This window comes from Leptonychotes weddellii, chromosome 3 (genome assembly GCF_054177405.1).
Source record: "Leptonychotes weddellii isolate Sample4059 chromosome 3, ASM5417740v2, whole genome shotgun sequence".
Taxonomy (NCBI): Eukaryota; Metazoa; Chordata; class Mammalia; order Carnivora; family Phocidae; genus Leptonychotes; species Leptonychotes weddellii.
Window position 1 is genome coordinate 6,975,089 of NC_138371.1, and position 19,837 is coordinate 6,994,925.

Genomic DNA, 19,837 nt, shown 5'->3' on the forward strand with positions numbered 1-19,837 from the left:
TTTTTTTTTTTTAAAGATTTTATTTATTTATTTGAGAGAGAGAGAATGAGAGACAGAGAGCATGAGAAGGAGGAAGGTCAGAGGGAGAAGCAGACTCCCTGCTGAGCAGGGAGCCCGATGTGGGACTCGATCCCGGGACTCCAGGATCATGACCTGAGCCGAAGGCAGTCGCTTAACCAACTGAGCCACCCAGGCGCCCAAGACAGAATCATCTTAATGTCATTGAAGTACCAGAGTTCTGGTCATAAATGACACAACAACAAATGTAAGATATGCAATCAGGCAGCATACAAAATCAAAATCAAAAGAGATCAACCCAGGCTCTTCTCAAATAAAAGCTTTGCTACCAAATAAGCTTGACCCCAAAATACTATGAGGTGGAAACTGCTTCATTTTTCAGTAAACAGCTTCATTGGTCATGTGTACTTTGTACAGGATTATGTTATAAATTCAATCTCATGTTTCTCTCCCATATTTTATTACTATGATTAAGTCATCTACAGAATTACCAAATTGGAACAAATAAGATTATGCTTTAAAGACTTTCATACCAAATGTCATTTTCAACCCCCTGAAATTTACTCTAGTCTCTCTTTTGGGATAAATGTGCAAACTTTGGAGACAAATTTTAGAAAAAGTAGCTGAAGGCTCGGGTCAAACACAAGTACCTTTAGAAATAAGAAGAAATCTCTTTTTATCCAGTGAGGAAGGAACAGAGAAACTTGTGGAATCTAGAATAGGGACCAAATAAAGACTTCATTTTTTTTATAACAGAAATCAGAATCTCTTTAGGCAAAGGAAGGTACCCATTGGTGTCAGAATTCATACTCAGCACCAAATAGCAAAAGAAAGCATCTCAAAAACATACAGGGTTTTATTTTCATAATGTGTGAGCAGTCAGTCACACCGGAAAATCTCTGCCGTGATCAGTAAACTTGGGCAAACACAGAATAAAATAATATTCTCTCCTGACATAATTCAGGGCAATATTTCAGCAGCACTGAAAAAGCCACTCTAGAAGGTATTAGAAATCGTGACATGTATTGCATGAACTCCTAGTCCATGCTATCAAATAAAGTCTGTCTGCAATCTTTTCACTTTTCTTCATTACTTTTTGGAGAGGTTCTTTTATCTTTTCATTTTGGAAATGTAAATACACATACAAAATAGAAAGAATGAAGTAATAAATACATGCTCATCACTCAAATTCAACAACTACCAATAAATAGCCAATGTTTTTCATCTACTCCTACACACACACACACACACACACACACACACAGGCTTCATATCCCCCATATACACATATACATACTAAATTATACTGAAGCACATGGGAAGACTTTTAAATTCCCTTTTAAGAACTCTAAATTACAGGGCATAAATGGCAAAATATTCTATTCAGCAAACAATTCAGTGATAGCTACTGTTATCCCTTAAGGCCTTTACTTTATTACATAAAGCATAAATTTTATGGAACAAGGTTATCATACAGGTGTAATCCAAATTTCAGGCTATGATACAGAACAGCTACTTAATAATAAAGCTGAGAATATAATTCACCCACCAGCTATATGCATAATTTAAATGGTAATCAAAGCCATTATCTACCCACAAACACTAATCTCAAAATTAATAAGACAAAGGAAAGAGCTGCAAAGCTTACCCACATGGCCAATTTTACCATGGCAATTTAGAAAAATGTCTAACTTTTAGAATCTATAATCAGATGAACAGAATGACTAAAATATACAAGAAGTGAAAGTAATTTTCTCTAGGTTCATATGATATCAAATGTCAGTTTTCATGAAAAAAAAATTTTTTTTTATTTTATTTTTTTTAATTTTTTTATTTTATTTTACACAAGAGATTATTACCAAGCTGGCTTCTGTGTTAGCTCTTTATTTTTAAAACTCTGTCCGTTATATCATTACTTTCTTCTCGGGAAAATGTGGCTACACCAATGCCTACTCTCAAAGGCTGCAGCCACAGACATGTGGAATTTACTCTCTACGGGAAGTCCTCGCTGAGGACCATGCTACCGCCTACAACACAAGGTGCTTATCATGCACTGTAGACACTCCCGGGGGAAGACAAGCCAAGTCACAAGCAGTTGTACTGTCCCCTCAAAAATGACAATGAAGATTTCTAGCATTATTCAAGGCATCTGGAGGAATGCAGGACACCACATTCCAAATGGCAAAAAGATGAAGACTGAATCCAGACCACAGATGGAAAAATGGGGAAAGTTGAATGACCCCTAAGCCAACTTGTCAATTTTGAATCTGTGTGTCAGCTGAGCGCCCTGGACTAGGGGACCTTGAGAGAGGCGTCCCAAGACAAACTGATGCTAGCCCTCCTTTCTGTAGAGAAACTATGGTTCACATTCACACCATTCAACAGAAGTGAGTTTGAAAGAGGGTGACTCTAGGGTTTGTGGCTTTTCAAAATTCTACATTTCCCAGATAGAAACCTCTACCACCCACAAGGGCATTACCGCGGATGTAACAGTTAATCACTTCAGGTAGAGAGCAGAAAAATAGGATAATCCAAGGAAGCAAAGAACCAAAAGAATTCCAAGAACACTGAAAGGCAACTAAGACCTGCAGCATTTCTTCTCCTTGCTGCTTCAAAAGCAGAACTCAAAACAGCAGCACCGGAATCCCTACTTCTCAGGGAGACAGAAAACCGGAGGTCTAGAGGCCCCGGGGAAACAAGCTGGTCCTCTACTTCCACTCCAGACCTCCAGTTTCCCAGGGTGGATGCAAGCCTTCTGAGCAGAGAAGCAGAGTATGGGACACTGACTCCACAGCCAAGTTCAGAATCTTCTGATTATTTTAAAACATCAGACAGCCAATGTTCAATTTGTCATTTATCGGGAAGCTACGTCACTAAGATCTTGCTATCTCTAGATGCACATAAAATATAAGGCTTATATTCATACACAGGCTTTGTGCAAATTTCACTAATCCAGATGTGAGGAAATCCAAAGTTATGATTCCCACAGCAACTGTAATCTTGGCAAACCCAGACTCATGTATTCTGTACTACTTCAGACGGTAGTGACCTTAAAAGAAACTCAGAATAAAGCACATTTTAATCTCCACATCTAATTACAAAGAAAAACTCTCAGATCAGAGATTAGAAAACCGCTTTCCTTCAGGGATAGTGGAGCTATTTCTTTGAGACAATTAACAAAGACTGGACCAAGCACTGAAGAATGTGCTAGAAGAAACAATCCTTACCTGGCCTGAATGACAGGGGCCAGGCAACTAACTTAATAAGGTTTCGTTTAAGCTCTCATTTCTGATTTGCTAAAACAACCAACTGGTGGCATTTAAACTTCATTTCAAACATTTAACACTTTCAGAAAGTACCCTAAATGCTAATCGGATGCAGAATGGGCTCAATTTTAGCCCCCACTTGAGGTAACAGATGAAACATTTGAAGCCACCACAAAATGGATTATCTACTAGAAAAGAAGTCAAAAAATACTTGCTCATGTCCACTAACATAGAAAATGGTTTCACTGGTCCTTAGTTCAAGGTTAAAATGCCAGTTTCTGGAAAGCTAGGTGCCACCCAATAAGCTATAAGATTAATGGAAGACAGCAGAGCTTAGTGGTTAAAAGGCTTCTGCAGCCAAAATGCCCAAGTTTGAATCTTAGTTCTGCCACTTAAAAGCTGTGGCTCTGGGCATGTTACTTCACATCTCTGTGCCTCAGTTTTACCATCTAAAACAGGCCGACAAAAAAACCTATCTTGCAGAGCTGTCGGGAGTACTAAATAAGGTAATATAAGTAAAGCTCTCACAAGAGTGCCTGGCAGATAGTAAGCACTCAAAAAGCATTTGCTATTATTAACGTAAGGTCATTTATTTTATCTTTGCAGCAATCTTTTTTTTTTTTTTAATTTTTGAGAGAGAGCATGGGGGGGGGGCGGAGGGGAGGGAGAGGAGAGAGAGAATCCCAAGCAGGCTCCATGTTCAGCTCAGTGCAGAGCCCGACATGGGGCTCAATCCCACAACCATGAGACCATGCCCTGAGCTGAAACCAAGAGTCAGACGCTCAACCAACTGAGCCACCCTGGCGCCCTAGCAGCAATCTTCATTTATTTGAAAAACCAGCACTCACACTTTTTAAAAAAGACCAAAAAATCTAAAAATACCATGATGGTAGTACTTTAATCAGTCTCTATAGCACAACAATAATAAATGACCTTGCCTCCTCTTGCTTTCTTCCTCTACCCATCTTGCTAACTAAAGACAGAGTCCAAACATTTCAGCTGCTTCATAATCTGTTGGCCCATACAGGCTTATTGTCTTCCCTACTCCTATTATAACCTTCTGCTTCAATCAAATTAGTTTTCTCACAAACCTCTAACTACAGCTTGTACTCATTCAACAAACATCTAAGAATCTATGGAGCCAAGCACATTACTAACATGACATGCAAAGCTTCTGCCCTTAAAAAGCTCACAGGATATAGCAGAAAAAGACATGTAAAAAATAGTTTCAATAGAAGAGAACTACAGTCACAAAAGAGCAAAAGTAAGGTAGCTGCACGGAGAGGAACTAGTAAACTCTGTTGGTGAAGAGGTCCCCTCTGGGAGGGCTTCACAGAGAAAGGCTTGTGAGAAACACTCAAAGATGAAGAAGCTGAGGAGAGGGTCAGAGGACAAACAGCAACAAGCATGGGCAAAGAAATTCTAGGTAATGAGGTGCAGCTGGACTGCTGGGGCGCTGATGGAAGCTAGAAGCTGGAAAACAGGGATAAGCAAAAGGAGTCTTGTACCCAAGTCAGAAGCACTGGGGAAAAGTTCTGCCCTGGAATCACCAAAGAATGTTCAGGGGCCTAACATGATCAGATCTGCATGTTACCATGATCACTGCAGCTGCAATTCAGAGGCTGATTTGGAAGGAGACACTGGGGACTGAAAAACCTATTAAGACAACTGGAAGGATCCAGGTAGCAGTGGGGATGGAAAAAAGGGAGACGGGTTCAAAATACAAATTAAGAACAGAATTGGTAAGACTTGGTATGAGCATAAGAAGAGGGGAAACCTAGGAGGGCTCAAAGTTAGCTCTAGCAACTGAAGAAATAAAAGAATGGTGATAACACGTAGGCAGGATCAAGAGTACACGACCCCAGATGCACAGCCTGGGTCTTTATTCTAAGAGCAATGGAAAGTAGGACAGGGACAGAACTTTAAAAAAAGGTAAAAACCTAAATAGATCTTTAATCACAGAGAAGAAACCAGAAAACACTGCCAAAGATCCACACACTCCCCCCAAATTGCACCAGGCCAAGATGATTTGAGAGACAGATAATTTCAATGTTATGGAAGCTTTTCAATTTATTCTACGAGGCTAAACAACCCCGATACCAAATCTGACAAAGAAAGAACACACACACTCTCTTTTACATACAGAACTACAGAGAAATTTTTATTATAAACAAAAATGCAAAACCCAATATAAAAAATAAAATACTAAGTCCAACATTTTTAAAAATTATAAAACATGAACCCATGGTAGAGATCTGTTAACATATTCATTAGGTTAGTAAATTAATGGAATGGAACCAAATCATCATGAAGATAGAAGCCAAAGGCATGTGTTTTATTTTGTTGTTTTTTTACTTGTTCCAAGAATTACTATCAAAGTGCATGCACTTGAGCCAGAGACCCTGGTCGCTTGTGTAGCATACTACCTACACTGCTTCTGAGTCCACCAGCCAGCCAGTGGCCTAGACTCCAAGCTCTAACATTGTGCACCCTACACCCGTTCTGAATTAAGACTTCTCAGTAAACTACTAAAAAGAATGTTTTTCTAATGCAATAAGATGAATTTATCAAGGAAACAACACCTCTTCTGTAGTATTCAGGCCAAGAATAATACATAACTTGAATTTAATCATGAGGAAACATCAAACAAACCAAATGAGGAACATCCTTAAAAAAAAAAAAAAAAGAGGACTCTATTCTTCAAAAATATCAATGTCACAAAAGACAAACGCTAAAAGAATATTTCCAGATTAAAGAAGACAAAGGAAACAGGACAACTAAATGTTATGTGTGACCCTAGACTAGATCCTGCACTAGAGGGGGAAAGATGCTAAAAGATGCATTACTGATCAACTGATAAAACTTTATTTGTAATAGCCAAAAACTGAAAACAACCCAGATGTGCCCTTCAGCAGATAAATGGTGAAACAAGCTGTGGTACGTTCATGCCAGGAAATACTACTCACAATAAACAGGAACGAACTATTGATATATACAATAACCTGGATGAACTGCAAGGGAATTATGTGGAGTGAAGCAATCTCAAAGGTTATGTACTGTATGGTTCCATTTATAGTATTCTTGAAATGACAAATCAGAGAGAGAGAGGAGAGTGTCACGGTTGCCAAGGGTTAAGAAGGCAGAGAGGGAGGGAGATGGCTGTAGCTATGAAAGGGTAGCCCAGGAGATTCTTGTGCAGGACCTATTTTGTATCTTGACTGCACTGGTGGTCACACAGATCTACAGATGTGACAGAATACACACACACACACACACACACCCCAGTACAACTAAAACTAATGAAATCAAAATAACATGGGTGGATTGTATTGACATCAATTTCCTAGTTGTGATATTATAGTTACACATGAGGAAACTGGGTGAAATATCCACAGGATCTCTCTGTATTTCTTCTTACAACTGCATGTGAATCTACAAGTATCTCAAAGTAAAAAGCTTAATTTAAAAATAAAATTTAAAAAGGAAAAAACTTAAAACAAAAAATAACTTAAAATTGTGAAGCACTAGAAGCATTCCTATTAACTTAAGAATAGGAAAAGGATGCCAGCTATTATAGTGTTATTTAATATCATTCTAAAGGCACTAGTCATTGCTATAACCAAGACCATATAAACATTAGAAAAGAGGCAAAAGATCAATGATAAATGAATCCCTGCTACTTAGAAAATCCAGCACAATCAAAAGTATTAGAATGAGTTCAGACACTACTAAATTAATAGCCTTTTTATTATATCCCACTAATACTAAATTAGAAAATTGGGCAATAAAGAACTTGATTCTATTTTTAATTCTTTACCTAAGTCATATATAACTATTTTTTAAATATTTAAAAAACTGTCCCAGGAATATAATGACTATGTGTCTCTAATAAGCTTCTCCAAACATATTCTCCAATTCTCCCCACTGAGCACCGTATTTGTTCTCTGATTTGCTGCATCTCAGTCTCTAGTCCAACCTTTACTTCAGAAGCCAAAAGCTAAAAAGTAGATTCAAAAATGTTTTCCAGTTCCCCAAGGCCTCAAATACTTTGCACAAGTCTAAGTCAGTTGTAAGGGATGAGGATCTAAGGTTCCTTCCAGCTCAGAATCTCCATCTTGCTAGGAGCCAGAATCCCTTTAATCAGTTCCAAGAGACTCAGTGTGAGTTCTTGTGCAGCCCTCAGGACCATCTCTCCACTTCATGAGGCTTCCCTCTCCCAGGAATTCCAAGTTCTTAGTCAGTGACACTCACTCTAGAGTAGACCCACATTAATCCACCCATTTTTAGTCCAGGCCTCTCACAGTAGCCACCATTTCAAACTCCAGCCATTTCTAAACCACTATCAGCTAATCCATGTCCTCCAGTGGATCCCCTGTGCCATAAATCCTCTGTGAAAGCCAAGACAGTTTTTTTCACTCTATAGACAGAAGTGCTTAGCTCCAGGTCTTCAATATACAAGAAATATCCTCAGTTAAGAAGCAAGATAAGGGGTGCCTGGGTGGCTCAGTTGGTTAAGTGTCTGCCTTCAGCTCAGGTCATGATCCCAGGGTACTGGGATCGAGCCCCGCATTGGGCTCCCTGCTCTGCGGGGAGCCTGCTTCTCCTTCTCCCTCTCCCTGCTTGTGCTTGCTCTCTCTCTCTGTCAAATAATTAATAAATAAATAAATAAATAAATGAATGAATGAATGAATGAATGAATGGAAGGGGGCGCCCGGGTGGCTCAGTTGGTTAAGCAAAACTGCCTTCGGCTCAAGTCATGATCTCAGGGTCCTGAGATCAAGCCCCACATCGGGCTCCCTGCTCAGCGGGAAGCCTGCTTCTCCCTTTCCTACTCCCCCTGCTTGTGTTCCCTCTCTCGCTGTCTCTCTCTCTGTCAAATAAATAAATAAAATTAAAAAAAAAAAAACCAGCAGCAAAGATAAATAAATAATAAAGCTAAGAAACACATCGAAATTTGTAAATAATGTATGAGTAAGGTGTCAATTCAGATCAGTGGAATAAAGATAGATTTCTCACTAAATGGTGGTGGAACAATGGTCAACTACATAGGGGAAGGAAATGAACTGCCCCACACCAAATCTGATGGATTAAAGAAGTGACCACAAAATATGAAATGATAAAAAGATTAATAGATTCAATTGCAAAAAATTAAAATATGTAAGTATTGAACACACACCATATCATAAACAAATATAAAAGCAAATATCTTGCTTCCCATGTTAGGTAAATTACTCCAAAGTACAGAAAAAGATGAGGGGTGCCTGGGTGGCTCAGTTGGTTAAGCATCTGTCTTCAGCTCAGGTCATGATCCCAGAGTCCTGGGATCAAGCCCCCTGTCAGGCTCTCTGCTCAGTGGGAGCCTGCCTATCCCTCTGCCCCTCCCTCCCCCCATGCTTACATGCTCTCTCTCAAATAAATAAAATCTTAAAAAAAAAAAGAAAAAGATGAAAAACTCCCTAACATGCTAAATGTTAACTGTATTCTAGATTTCAAACCCAAACAAGGAAAGCACATAAGCAATAATAATAGTAATATAGGACAATCTCACTTATGAACACAGATGCAAAAATACTAAGTAAGATATTAACAAACTGGGGCGCCTGGGTGGCTCAGTTGGTTAAGCGACTGCCTTCAGCTCAGGTCATGATCCCAGGGTCCTGGGATCAAGTCCCACATCGGGCTCCCGGCTCAGTGGGGAGCCTGCTTCTCCCTCTGACCCTCTCCTCTCTCATGCTGTTTCTCTCTTGCTTGCTCTCTAATAAATAAATAAAATCTTAAAAAAAAAAAAAAAGATATTAACAAACTGAATCCCAACAGCATATGGAAGATCACGCTCAAGATATATTCTAAGAGAATCTACATATTAATATGATTTACTACATAGTAACAGGGGGAGGTGGACAGCTTAATAAATGCCCAACAAAAAACATTATACAGTTTATCACCAATTAGTATTAAGCAGCATTAAAAAAAAAAAAAAAAAAACCTTAGCAAATAAAGAAATAGTGCGAAAAAAGTCAGGGTACCTGGGTGGCTCAGCCGGTTAAGCATCTGCCTTTGACTAGGATCGAGCCCCTCATCGGGTTCCCTGCTCAGCAGGGAGTCTGCTTCTCCCTCTCTCTGCCCTCCCCCCAACTTGTGCCCTCTCTCTCTCAAATAAATAAATTAATTAAATATTTTTAAAAAATAAGTCAGAAACAGTAAACATTGTACTTAGTGGTGTAATGTTAAAGTTCAGAAAGGATATCACCAACAACTCAACACTGTACCAGAGAGGTCCTCGTCGATGTAATCAAAAAAGTTGGTAAAAAGAAGAAATATTGGAAAAAAGACTAGGTTTTCAATATTTACAGATAATATCACTATCTAGAAAATCTCAAAGGATATACTCACAATTTATTAAGACTCATGATTTCAGCAAGAATGCAGAAAGGGTAGATCCAAAATCAACAAATAAGTTATCACTAACATTCCTATATGCCCACAATAATCTAAAAACAAAACAGAGAGAAAGATTAATTCTAAGTAGCAACCAAAATCACAAAATGCCTGAGGATAAAATTAATAAGACTGATATAAGATCTAAATTAAATTTTTAAATTATTTTTTAAAACACAGAAGACCTAAACAAAGAAACAAACCCTGCTCTTGACCAGAAAGACACAATATTATAAAGATGTCAGCTATAAATTGATTAAAAAATTACAATGTAACCACAATTAAATTCAAATCATGACTTTTTTATAGAAATTGACAATTTCATCTTAACAATCAAATGGAAGAAAAAAGGCAAAGGATGCAAATGGACATTACTCCAAAGAAGATATATTCAAGGCCAAAAAACTCATGAAAACATGTTCAACATCATTAGCCATCAAGAAAATGTAAATCAAAACCACAATGAGGTCCCCTTCACACTCACTCAGAAGGCTATAACAAAACAAAACACAAACCAGAAAATAACAAATATTGGCAAGGATGTGGAGAAAGTGGAACTTTCATAAATTCCTGGTAGATATGTAAAATGGTTCAGCCACTATGGAAAACAGACTGGACGTTCCTCAAAAAGTTAAACATGGGATTACCATATGACCCAGCAACTCCAGTTCTAGGCATATACCCAAAAGAGTTGAAAATAATTATCCAAACAAATACTTATACACACATGTTCATAGCAGAACTATTCATAATAGCCAAAAGGTGGAAACAACCCAAATGTCCCTCAATGGATAAATAGTGGCATATACATAAAATGGAATCTTTTTTAGCCATAAATAATGAGTGTATCTGAAGGAATGAACCCATGTTACAACATGGATGAAACTTAAAAACATTATACTAAGTGAAAAAAGCCAGACAGACACGAGGTCACATATGATTCCATGTATATGAAATATCCAGAATAGGTAAATGCACAGAGACATAACAGAGATTGGTGGTTGCCAGAGGACAGGGAGAGGGAAGGAGCCCTGGGTCAGGCTCTCTGCTCTGCGGGGAGTCTGCTTCTCCCTCTCACTCTCCCTCTGTGTTCCTGCTCTTGCTCTCTGTCCCTCTCAAATAAATAAATCTTTAAAAAAAAAAATCCAAGGATTTATATACAGAATATGTCAAGATGTCAAGACCTACAAATCAATATGAAAGAAGAAACCCAATTAAAACAAAGTTAAACAAACAAACAAAAAAGAACAGACAAAAGATAGGAACAGTCAAAAAAAGAAATACTGAAATTTAATTGGCCAGTCTTTGCATAGGCATGGTATTATTCTTATGTGCAGTCAGGATAAAGAACCCCAAAACCATACCTATTTGAGGAATGGGGAGTGTCCGGGCTGCCCAAGGTACAGAAGAAGGGGAAAGACAGGAAAAATAAGCCACCTTCAAGGACTTCTACCCACTCACTAAGGTATGGCCCTCAGAGATGGGTTCTGGAGCGCATGGAGATGGAAGGCCTTAAAGGAAACTGGCTTATTTCTATCCAGTCAGAAAGCATTATCTTTTTTTTATTTCTAAAAGGCAGAAACATATGAATCTTATTCTTTATGAGACTGTGAGGAAAATTATTAAGAAATAAATTTATGCGGGCGCCTGGGTGGCTCAGTTGGTTAAGCGACTGCCTTCGGCTCAGGTCATGATCCTGGAGTCCCAGGATCAAATCCCGTGTCGGGCTCCTTGCTCAGCGGGGAGTCTGCTTCTCCCTCTGACCCTCCCCCCTCTCATGCTCTCTCTCTCTCTATCTCATTCTCTCTCAAATAAATAAATAAAATCTTTAAAAAAAAAAAAAGAAAGAAAGAAATTTATGCTCCTAAGTACAAGCAGGCCAGGATTCATTATTGGCACAATGTGACCAAAGCAGACACACATAATGTTCTAGGGAGAAGCAAATCACTGAAAAATATCTGTATTGTGATTCCATTTTACAAATTTCAAAAACATGCAAAAATTAAAAAACAGTTTAAGGATACAAAGGATGTCGGGCGCCTGGGTGGCTCAGTTGGTTAAGCGACTGCCTTCAGCTCAGGTCACGATCCCAGGGTCTTGGGATCAAGTCCCACATCGGGCTCCTGGCTCAGCGGGGAGCCTGCTTCTCCCTCTGACCCTCTCCCCTCTCATGCTGTTTCTCTCCCACTCACTCTCTAATAAATAAATAAATAAATAAAATCTTTAAAAAAAAAAAGGATACAAAGGATGTGGTTCAAGTATAAAGAAAATACAAAACTCAGGTTACCTCTGAAAGGGAAAAGAAGGGGTAGGATTACAAACAAGAACATAGATCTTCAACAGCAATGACATTTTTTCCTACACTCGGTGGTTGTTATATGGATACTCATTGCCCTATTATTCTGCATACCTTACATATATGTTTCATACATTATTTTATAACTTCTCAGTATTTAATAAAAGACCATAATTTAAAAACAAAAAAACAATGTGGGATTAAAAAGGCACAGCATAATAAGTCAATCAGAGAAAGACATGTATCATATGATCTCACTGATATGAGGAATTCTTAGTCTCAGGAAACAAACTGAGGGTTGCTAGAGTGGTGGGGGGTGGGAGGGATGGGGTGGCTGGGTGATAGACACTGGGGAGGGTATGTGCTATGGTGAACGCTGTGAATTGTGTAAGACTGATGAATCACAGACCTGTACCTCTGAAACAAATAATACATTATATGTTTAAAAAAAAAAAAAAGAAGATAGTAGGAAGGGAAAAATGAAGAGGGGGGAATCGGAGGGGAAGACGAACCATGAGAGACTATGGACTCTGAGAAACAAACTGAGGGTTCTAGAGGGGAGGGGGCTGGGGGGATGGGTTAGCCCAGTGATGGCTATTAGAGGACATGTATTGAAATAAAAAATGAAAAAGAAAGAAATTCAGATATAGAGATATAACATTATATTTTTGTACATCAAATATAAGGTTATATTTTGCAAAAAAAAAACTAATGATGTAATGTATGGTGACTAGCATAACATAATAAAATAAAATTAAAAAAAAAAGGCACAGCATATAGCCAATGATCTTGTAACAGCTTTGTTATGGTGACAGATGGTAGCTACACTCGTGGTGAGCACAGCACAATGTATAAAGAAATTGGATCATTATGTTGTACACTTGAAACTAATGTCACATTGTGTGCCAACTATACTCAAATAAAAAAAGTAAAACAAAAAAACACTGTACAGATTGCATGTAAAGACATATATATATAGTCTCTTAATTCTAGATTCAATGTTTGCCACCAAAAATCTGCTTGGTTCTGTCATCTCCTTCTAAGTAGACAACTTTCAGGAGTTAGCAAAATCCTTGATTTTCACCTTTTCTTCTGAAGCTGCATTAGCAAGGAGATTCATGGGTGTAGGGAGAGTTTACAACGAAGGGCAATGCACTCTTTGATCAAACTCACTGAGAACCACTAGCAGTCACTTCAGGGAGATCCACAAAGAGGGCACTTGCCAGAACTCCAGGGTAAAAAGGTTTGCATAAGAAAATTAAAAGCATCGGGGCACCTGGATGGCTCAGTTGGTTAAGCGACTGCCTTCGGCTCAGGTCATGATCCTGGAGTCCCAGGATCGAGTCCCGCATCGGGCTCCCTGCTCGGCGGGGAGTCTGCTTCTCCCTCTGACCCTCCTCCCTCTCATGCTCTCTGTCTCTCATTGTCTCTCTCGCAAATAAATAAATAAAAAATCTTAAAAAAAAAAAAATTTAAAAAAAAAAGAAAATTAAAAGCATTGCAGGAAGAATGATGCAATTTGAACAGTAAGACATTTTTCCATTAATTAGTTTTTAATTGACTGAAATTCAATGAAACCGTTGTTGAAACTTCAGCTCCCGATTTAGATACCGTACAAAGATGAGAGTGAGTCCAGTTGAGCACTTGCGGTGTCAGAGCCAACTCTGCATGTAGTGAGCGCTTGTGAGTTCAAGGACAGTACCGTATGTACTCCTCCCTACCAGCCAGAAGTAAAAAAGTCCCAGGGAACCAGGCCTGGGCTCTGCCCACAACACTATCATCTGAGCATTCCTTTCACTAGAACAGTACAAGATTACACAATGACCCTTAAGTTGAAGCAGGATTCTGGATGCCTGAGGAAGTGGGATACTCTTTGCGTATGGTAAGCTGACTGCTGAGACAATCGATAAATGAATTTGCACAAAGTATGCTGACTTCTTTGGAAGGAATTTTATGAATACAAGATTTAAGACTTCTTATACAATAAACAATGCAATCACAAGTAATAATAAAGTAGAACCAAGGGTACTAGAGTAAGAAAATGTTATTAATCAATCAATAAACCTGTGAATTATATACAAGACTGTACTAAGTAATGAAAAGAAATTTTAAAAGACACCATCCCTGTGTCAGAGGCATGCAGCAACTGAAGACAAGATATATTAAAAAGTGGTGTTAAAGCCAGACATCAAAAATACTCAACAATTCAGTCCAACCTCCCTAGTCATCTGCTTTCCATATTCAAACCCAATTCAGCTAAACACACACCCCAATCTTCCAAACCCACACATTGCAATACACTCCTCTCCTCCTGAAATGCTTCACCCTCATTAGAACAACCTGCAAAATCTCAGGGTGTCTGGGTGGCTCAGTCGGTTAAGCGTCTGCCTTTGGCTCAGGTCATGATCCCAAGTCCTGGGATGGAGCCCGCATCAAGCCCAGCACGCATTGAGCTCCTTGCTCAGCAGGGAACCTGCTTCTCTCTCTCTCCCTCTGCTGCTGCTCCCCCTGCTTGTGCGTGCTCTCTCTCTGTCAAATAAATAAATAAATAAAATTAAAAAAAAAAAGAACCTGCAAAATCTTACCTGTCCTTCAGGTTTCATCCCAAAAGCTTCCTGCATCCTTAGAAGTCTTTTTAATCTACATACTCCCTTATGATTTTGCATAATTCTTCTCTATTATGGTGCCTTCCCTACTATTTTTTAGTTCTATATTTGTCTTATTCCTCCTACTGAGGCAGGAGTAACAGAAAGAGCAGAAGTTGTGAAAAACCTAGATTTAAATCTGAACATTGTCTAACCCTGACCAAACCAAACTACCTTTCATAAGCCTGTTTCCAAACACACAAAATAAAGAAATTATTAAATATCTTGCATTACTTTATTTTTTTAAGATTTTATTTATTTTAGAGACAGAGAGAGAGCAGGGGGAGGAGCAGAGAGAGAGGGACAAGCAGACTCTGCACTGAGTGCAGAATCTGACGCGGGGCTTGATCCCACAACCTTGAGATCGTGACCTGAGCCAAAATCAAGAGTCGGATGCTCAACCAACTGAGCCACCCAGGCACTCCGCATTACTTCCTTTAATAAATAGGGTGTGTGAGGGGCGCCTGGGTGGCTCAGTTGGTTAAGCGACTGCCTTTGGCTCAGGTCATGATCCTGGAGTCCCGGGATTGAGTCCCCCATCGGGCTCCCTGCTCAGCAGGGAGTCTGCTTCTCCCTCTGACCCTCCTCCCTCTCATGCTCTCTGTCTCTCGCAAATAAATAAAATCTTAAAAAAATAAAAAATAAAATATAAAAAATAAAAATAGGGTGTGTGAGAGAGAAAAAGAGAAAGAGAATGTAGAAATGTATGGAAATAAAAAAGGACAGTAAAGTAGCAGTTATTAGAACCGTATTCCATATGTTCAAAAAGAGGAAAGATTGAAAGGGTTAAGAGACATCAAAGATATTGGGGCACCCAGGTCTTGCAGTCAATTAAGCATCCAACTCTTGGTTTTGGCTCAGAGAGTGATCTCAGGTCTAGAGATAAAAACTATGATGCGTAAGATGAAAAATACATTGGATGCGACTAACACCAGATTAGACACTACTAAAGAAAAAATTAACAAACTTGAAGATAAAGCAATAGGAACTATCCAAAATGAAAAGCAAAGAAAAAAGACAGAAAATTTTAAGAGCGCATCAGTGAGCTAGGAGACAACTTCAAGCAACCTAATATATGTGTAATTAAAAATCTGTAAAGTGGGGAGGGGAAGTGGAGAAAGAAAAAATATTTGAAAAAATAACAGCCAAAAGTTTTCCACATTTGATAAAAACTATAGAACCATAAATCTAAGATTTCCAATGACACAAACCACACACACAAAAAAGAAAACTATACTAAGACACATGATAGTTAAATTGCTTCAAAGTAGTTGAAAGGGAAAATTGTAAAAGCAGCAAAGAAAAAAGACACATTAAGTATAGAGAAACAGAGATAAGGATATCAGATCTCTTGTCAGACACAAGCAAGGTAGAAGACAGTGAATCAAAATCCTTATAACAGGGGTGCCTGGGTGGGTCAGTCAGTTAAGTGTCTGCCTTCGACTCAGGTCATGATCCCAGAGTTCTGGGATCGAGCCCTGCATCAGGTTCCATGCTCAGCGGGGAGTCTGCTACTCCCTCTCCCTTTGCCTGGAGACAAGACTTGCTTGTGCTTGCTCTCTCTTCTCTGTCAAATCAATAAATCAAATCTTTAAAAATAAAATTTTGGAGGCGCCTGGGTGGCTCAGTTGTTAAGCGTCTGCTTTCGGCTCAGGTCATGGTCCCAGGGTCCTGGGATCGAGCCCCACATTGGGCTCCCTGTTCTGCGGGGAGCCTGCTTCTCCCTCTCCCACTCCCCCTGCTTGTGTTCCCTCTCTTGCTGTGTCTCTCTCTGTCAAATAAATAAATAAAATCTTTAAAAAACATTTTTTTAACAAAATTTTACAATTCCCACAATATTTAAAAAAAAAGAATAATACATCAGGACTAAGTAGGGTTTATTTCAAGAATGCAATGTTAGTTCTAATATCTGAAAATCAACATAATTCACCATATTAAACTAAAAATGAAAAACCATATGATCATCTCAGTAGACTCAGAAAAAGCATTTGTGAAAATCCAACTTCATTTCTGAAAAAAACTCTCAGTGAACTAGGAATAGAAGGAAACTTCCTCACTGACAAAGGGCATATACAAAAAGTCTACAGCTATCATCATACTTAATGGTGAAAGACTGAGAGCTTTCTTCCTAAGATCAGAACAAGACAAATATGTCTGCTCTCACCACTTCTATTTAATACCGTACAGGGAATTATATCCAGTGCAATAAGAAAAAAAAAATAAAAGATTAGAAAGGAAGAAGTAAAACTGTATTCACAGGTGACATAATCTTTATATAAAAAATCCAATGGAATCTATTTTAAAAAAGCCAATGGAATGAGTGAGCATATCCTAATTGACAGAGAAGATCAATGTACAAAAAATCAATCATATTTCTATACGGTGGCAACATCAAAGATAAAAATTTGAAAAACCACCATTTCAGGAGCATCAAAAAATATGAACTACGTTATGCTGTACACCTGAAACTCATGTAACATTGTATGTCAACTATGCTTCAATTAAAAAAATAAAAAATTAGAAAATAATATATGAAATACATAGGGATAACAATGACAAAAGATGTACACGATTTGCCCAGTGAAAACTACAAAATATTGCTGAGAGAAATAAAAGAAAATCTAACTAAATGGAGACTATAGCATATACATAGATTGGAAGACACATCATTAAGATGGTAATTCTCCTCAGGGCACCTGGGTGGCTCAGTCAGTTAAGCGTCTGACTCTTAGTTTTGGCTCAGGTCCTGATCTCATGGGTCGTGGGATCCAGCCCTGCATCCAACCCCACGCTCAGGGGGAGTCTGCTTGGATATTCTTTCCCTCAGCCCCTTCCCTACTTGCATGAGCAAGCACACATGTTCTCTCTCTCTCTCTCTCAAATAAATAAATAAATCTTAAAAAAAAAAAAAAAGATGGTAATTCTCCTCAAACTGATCTATAGATACAATACAATCTCAAATTCTCAAGCAGACTTTTTGGAAAAGCTGACAAGCTGACTCTAAAATTAATATAGAAATGAAAAAGACCTCAAAGAGCCAAAATCTGGAAATAGAACAGCAAAGCTGAAGGACTTACCCCATCTGACTTCAAGTCTTATTATAAAACTATAGTCATCAAATCAATGTAGTATTGGCATCAAGCCAAATAGATCAATGGAACAGAAAAGAATCCAGAAATACAACACATATATAAGATTATCAACCTACTCAGAAGGCAATTTATTGAAGGAATAGTCTTTTCAACAAATGATTCTAGAACAATTGGATTCTATATGTGAAAAAATGAACTTTAATCTATACTTTTTACTATACACAAAAATAACTCAAAGTGGATCATAGATCTAAATCTAAAACCTAAAACAAAAACTCCTAGAAGATAAAATATTTCAGTGGTATTAACTAGGAAGAGATTTCTTAAAGCAACAAAAACATCAACAAAAGAAAAAAATTATAATTTGGACTTTATCAAAATTAAGAGCTTTTGCTCTTCAAAAGACACTTACAAAAGAATAAAGAGACTAGGAAAAATATCTACAAATCCTATGGCTGAAAAAGAATTAACATCCAGAATTTATAAAGAACTTCTAAAACTCAGTAATAAGAAAACACAGAACCCAATTAAAAATGGACAAAAGAGGGATGCCTGGGTGGCTCAGTCAGTTAAGTGTCTGCCTTCAGCTCAGGTCATGATCCCAGGGTCCTGAAATCAAGTCCTGCATTGGGCTCCTTGCTCAGTGGGGAGCCTGCTTCTCCCTCTGCCTCTGCCTGCCACTCCCCCTGCTTGTGCTTGCTCTCCCGCTCTCTCTGACAATAAATAAAATATTTTTTAAAAATGGACTAAAGATTTAGACACTTCACCAAAGAAGCTATATGGATAACAAGTTCATGAAAAGATACTGAGCATCACTAATCATTAGAGAAAGACAAATCAACACCACCATGAGATACCACTACACATCTATTAGAATGTCTGAAGTTAAATGGCCATACCAAGTGCTGACAAGGATGTGGAAGAACTGGACCTCTTATACATTGCTGGTGGGAATGCTAAATAGTACTTGGAAAACTCTGACAGTTTCTTTCAAAGTTAACCATACCATATAAAGAGAAATAAAAGTATATGTCCACACAAAGATTTATACACAGATTTTCACAGCAGCCTTCTTTGTTACCAGTTAAGAACTGGAAACAACCAATATGTCCATCAATAAGTGAATGATTTAGTAAACTGTGTGATACACTCATACAAAGGAGTATTACTAGCATTAAAGAACCAACTACTGATGCACTAAAACACAAATGAATCTCAAAATAATTATGCTGAGTCAAAGAAGCATAACTACATGCTGTATGATTCCATTTATATAAAATTCTAGGAAATTCTAGGAAGTGAAAATTAATATAGTGACAGAAAGATCAGTGGTTATCTGGGATGGGGGCCAAGGAGCCAGGGATATGAGGAAAGCTTTGGGGGTGATGGATATATTCACAATCTTATTTGTGATGATGACTATATACACATGTCAAAACTTAACAAATTGGGGGCACCTGGCTGGCTGTCAGTGGAATGTGCAACTCCTGATCTCAGGGTTATGAGTTCAAGCCCCAAGGTGGGTGTAGAGAATACTTAAAAAGCTTTAAAAAAAAAAAAATTTTTTTTAACTTAACAAACTGTACACCTTAAATACATACAGCTTATAATATGTCAACTATTCCTCAGTACATCAGCTTTTAAAAAATATAGTCTTAACCAGTAATTAATATATCCTTCAAATACAAATTGGGCCCTAAATAATTAATGTAAAATTATTCCCTATTAATACCATGCATTTTAGTCATAAAATTCAGAGGGCATCCTTACTTCCAAACTATTAATAAAGACTGATTTAAACTGGCAAAATTCAGTAAATCATAAAGAAAACAAATGTCTTAATGGAGCAAAAGAGCTCTGAACAACTCAAATTTATTTTTTCATTTAAAAAACTTAAAATAGGGCGCCTGGGTGGCTCAGTTGGTTAAGCGACTGCCTTCGGCTCAGGTCATGATCCTGGAGTCCCGGGATCGAGTCCCGCATCGGGCTCCCTGCTCGGCAGGGAGTCTGCTTCTCCCTCTGACCCTCCTCCCTCTCATGCTCTCTGTATCTCATTCTCTCTGTCTCAAATAAATAAATAAA

The 19,837-nt window shown here is 38.2% G+C and overlaps 1 protein-coding gene across 4 annotated transcripts in view; it reads right to left on the reverse strand.

The window, feature by feature from the left end:
- The window catches only part of LOC102737075 (DIS3-like exonuclease 2), a 117,102-nt gene that overhangs the window by 90,560 nt on the left and 6,705 nt on the right, over positions 1 to 19,837 (reverse strand). For 2 of the 4 annotated variants that reach the window (XM_081813393.1, XM_081813390.1), the window contains exon 2: positions 9,678 to 9,775. The exons of 1 other annotated variant lie outside the window; for it this stretch is intronic. The gene's annotated coding sequence lies outside the window, so the exon portion shown is untranslated. Of the gene's footprint in view, positions 1 to 9,677; positions 9,776 to 14,358; positions 14,509 to 19,837 lie in introns of those variants that run through there. One more of the 4 variants, XM_081813391.1, reaches the window with a different exon arrangement.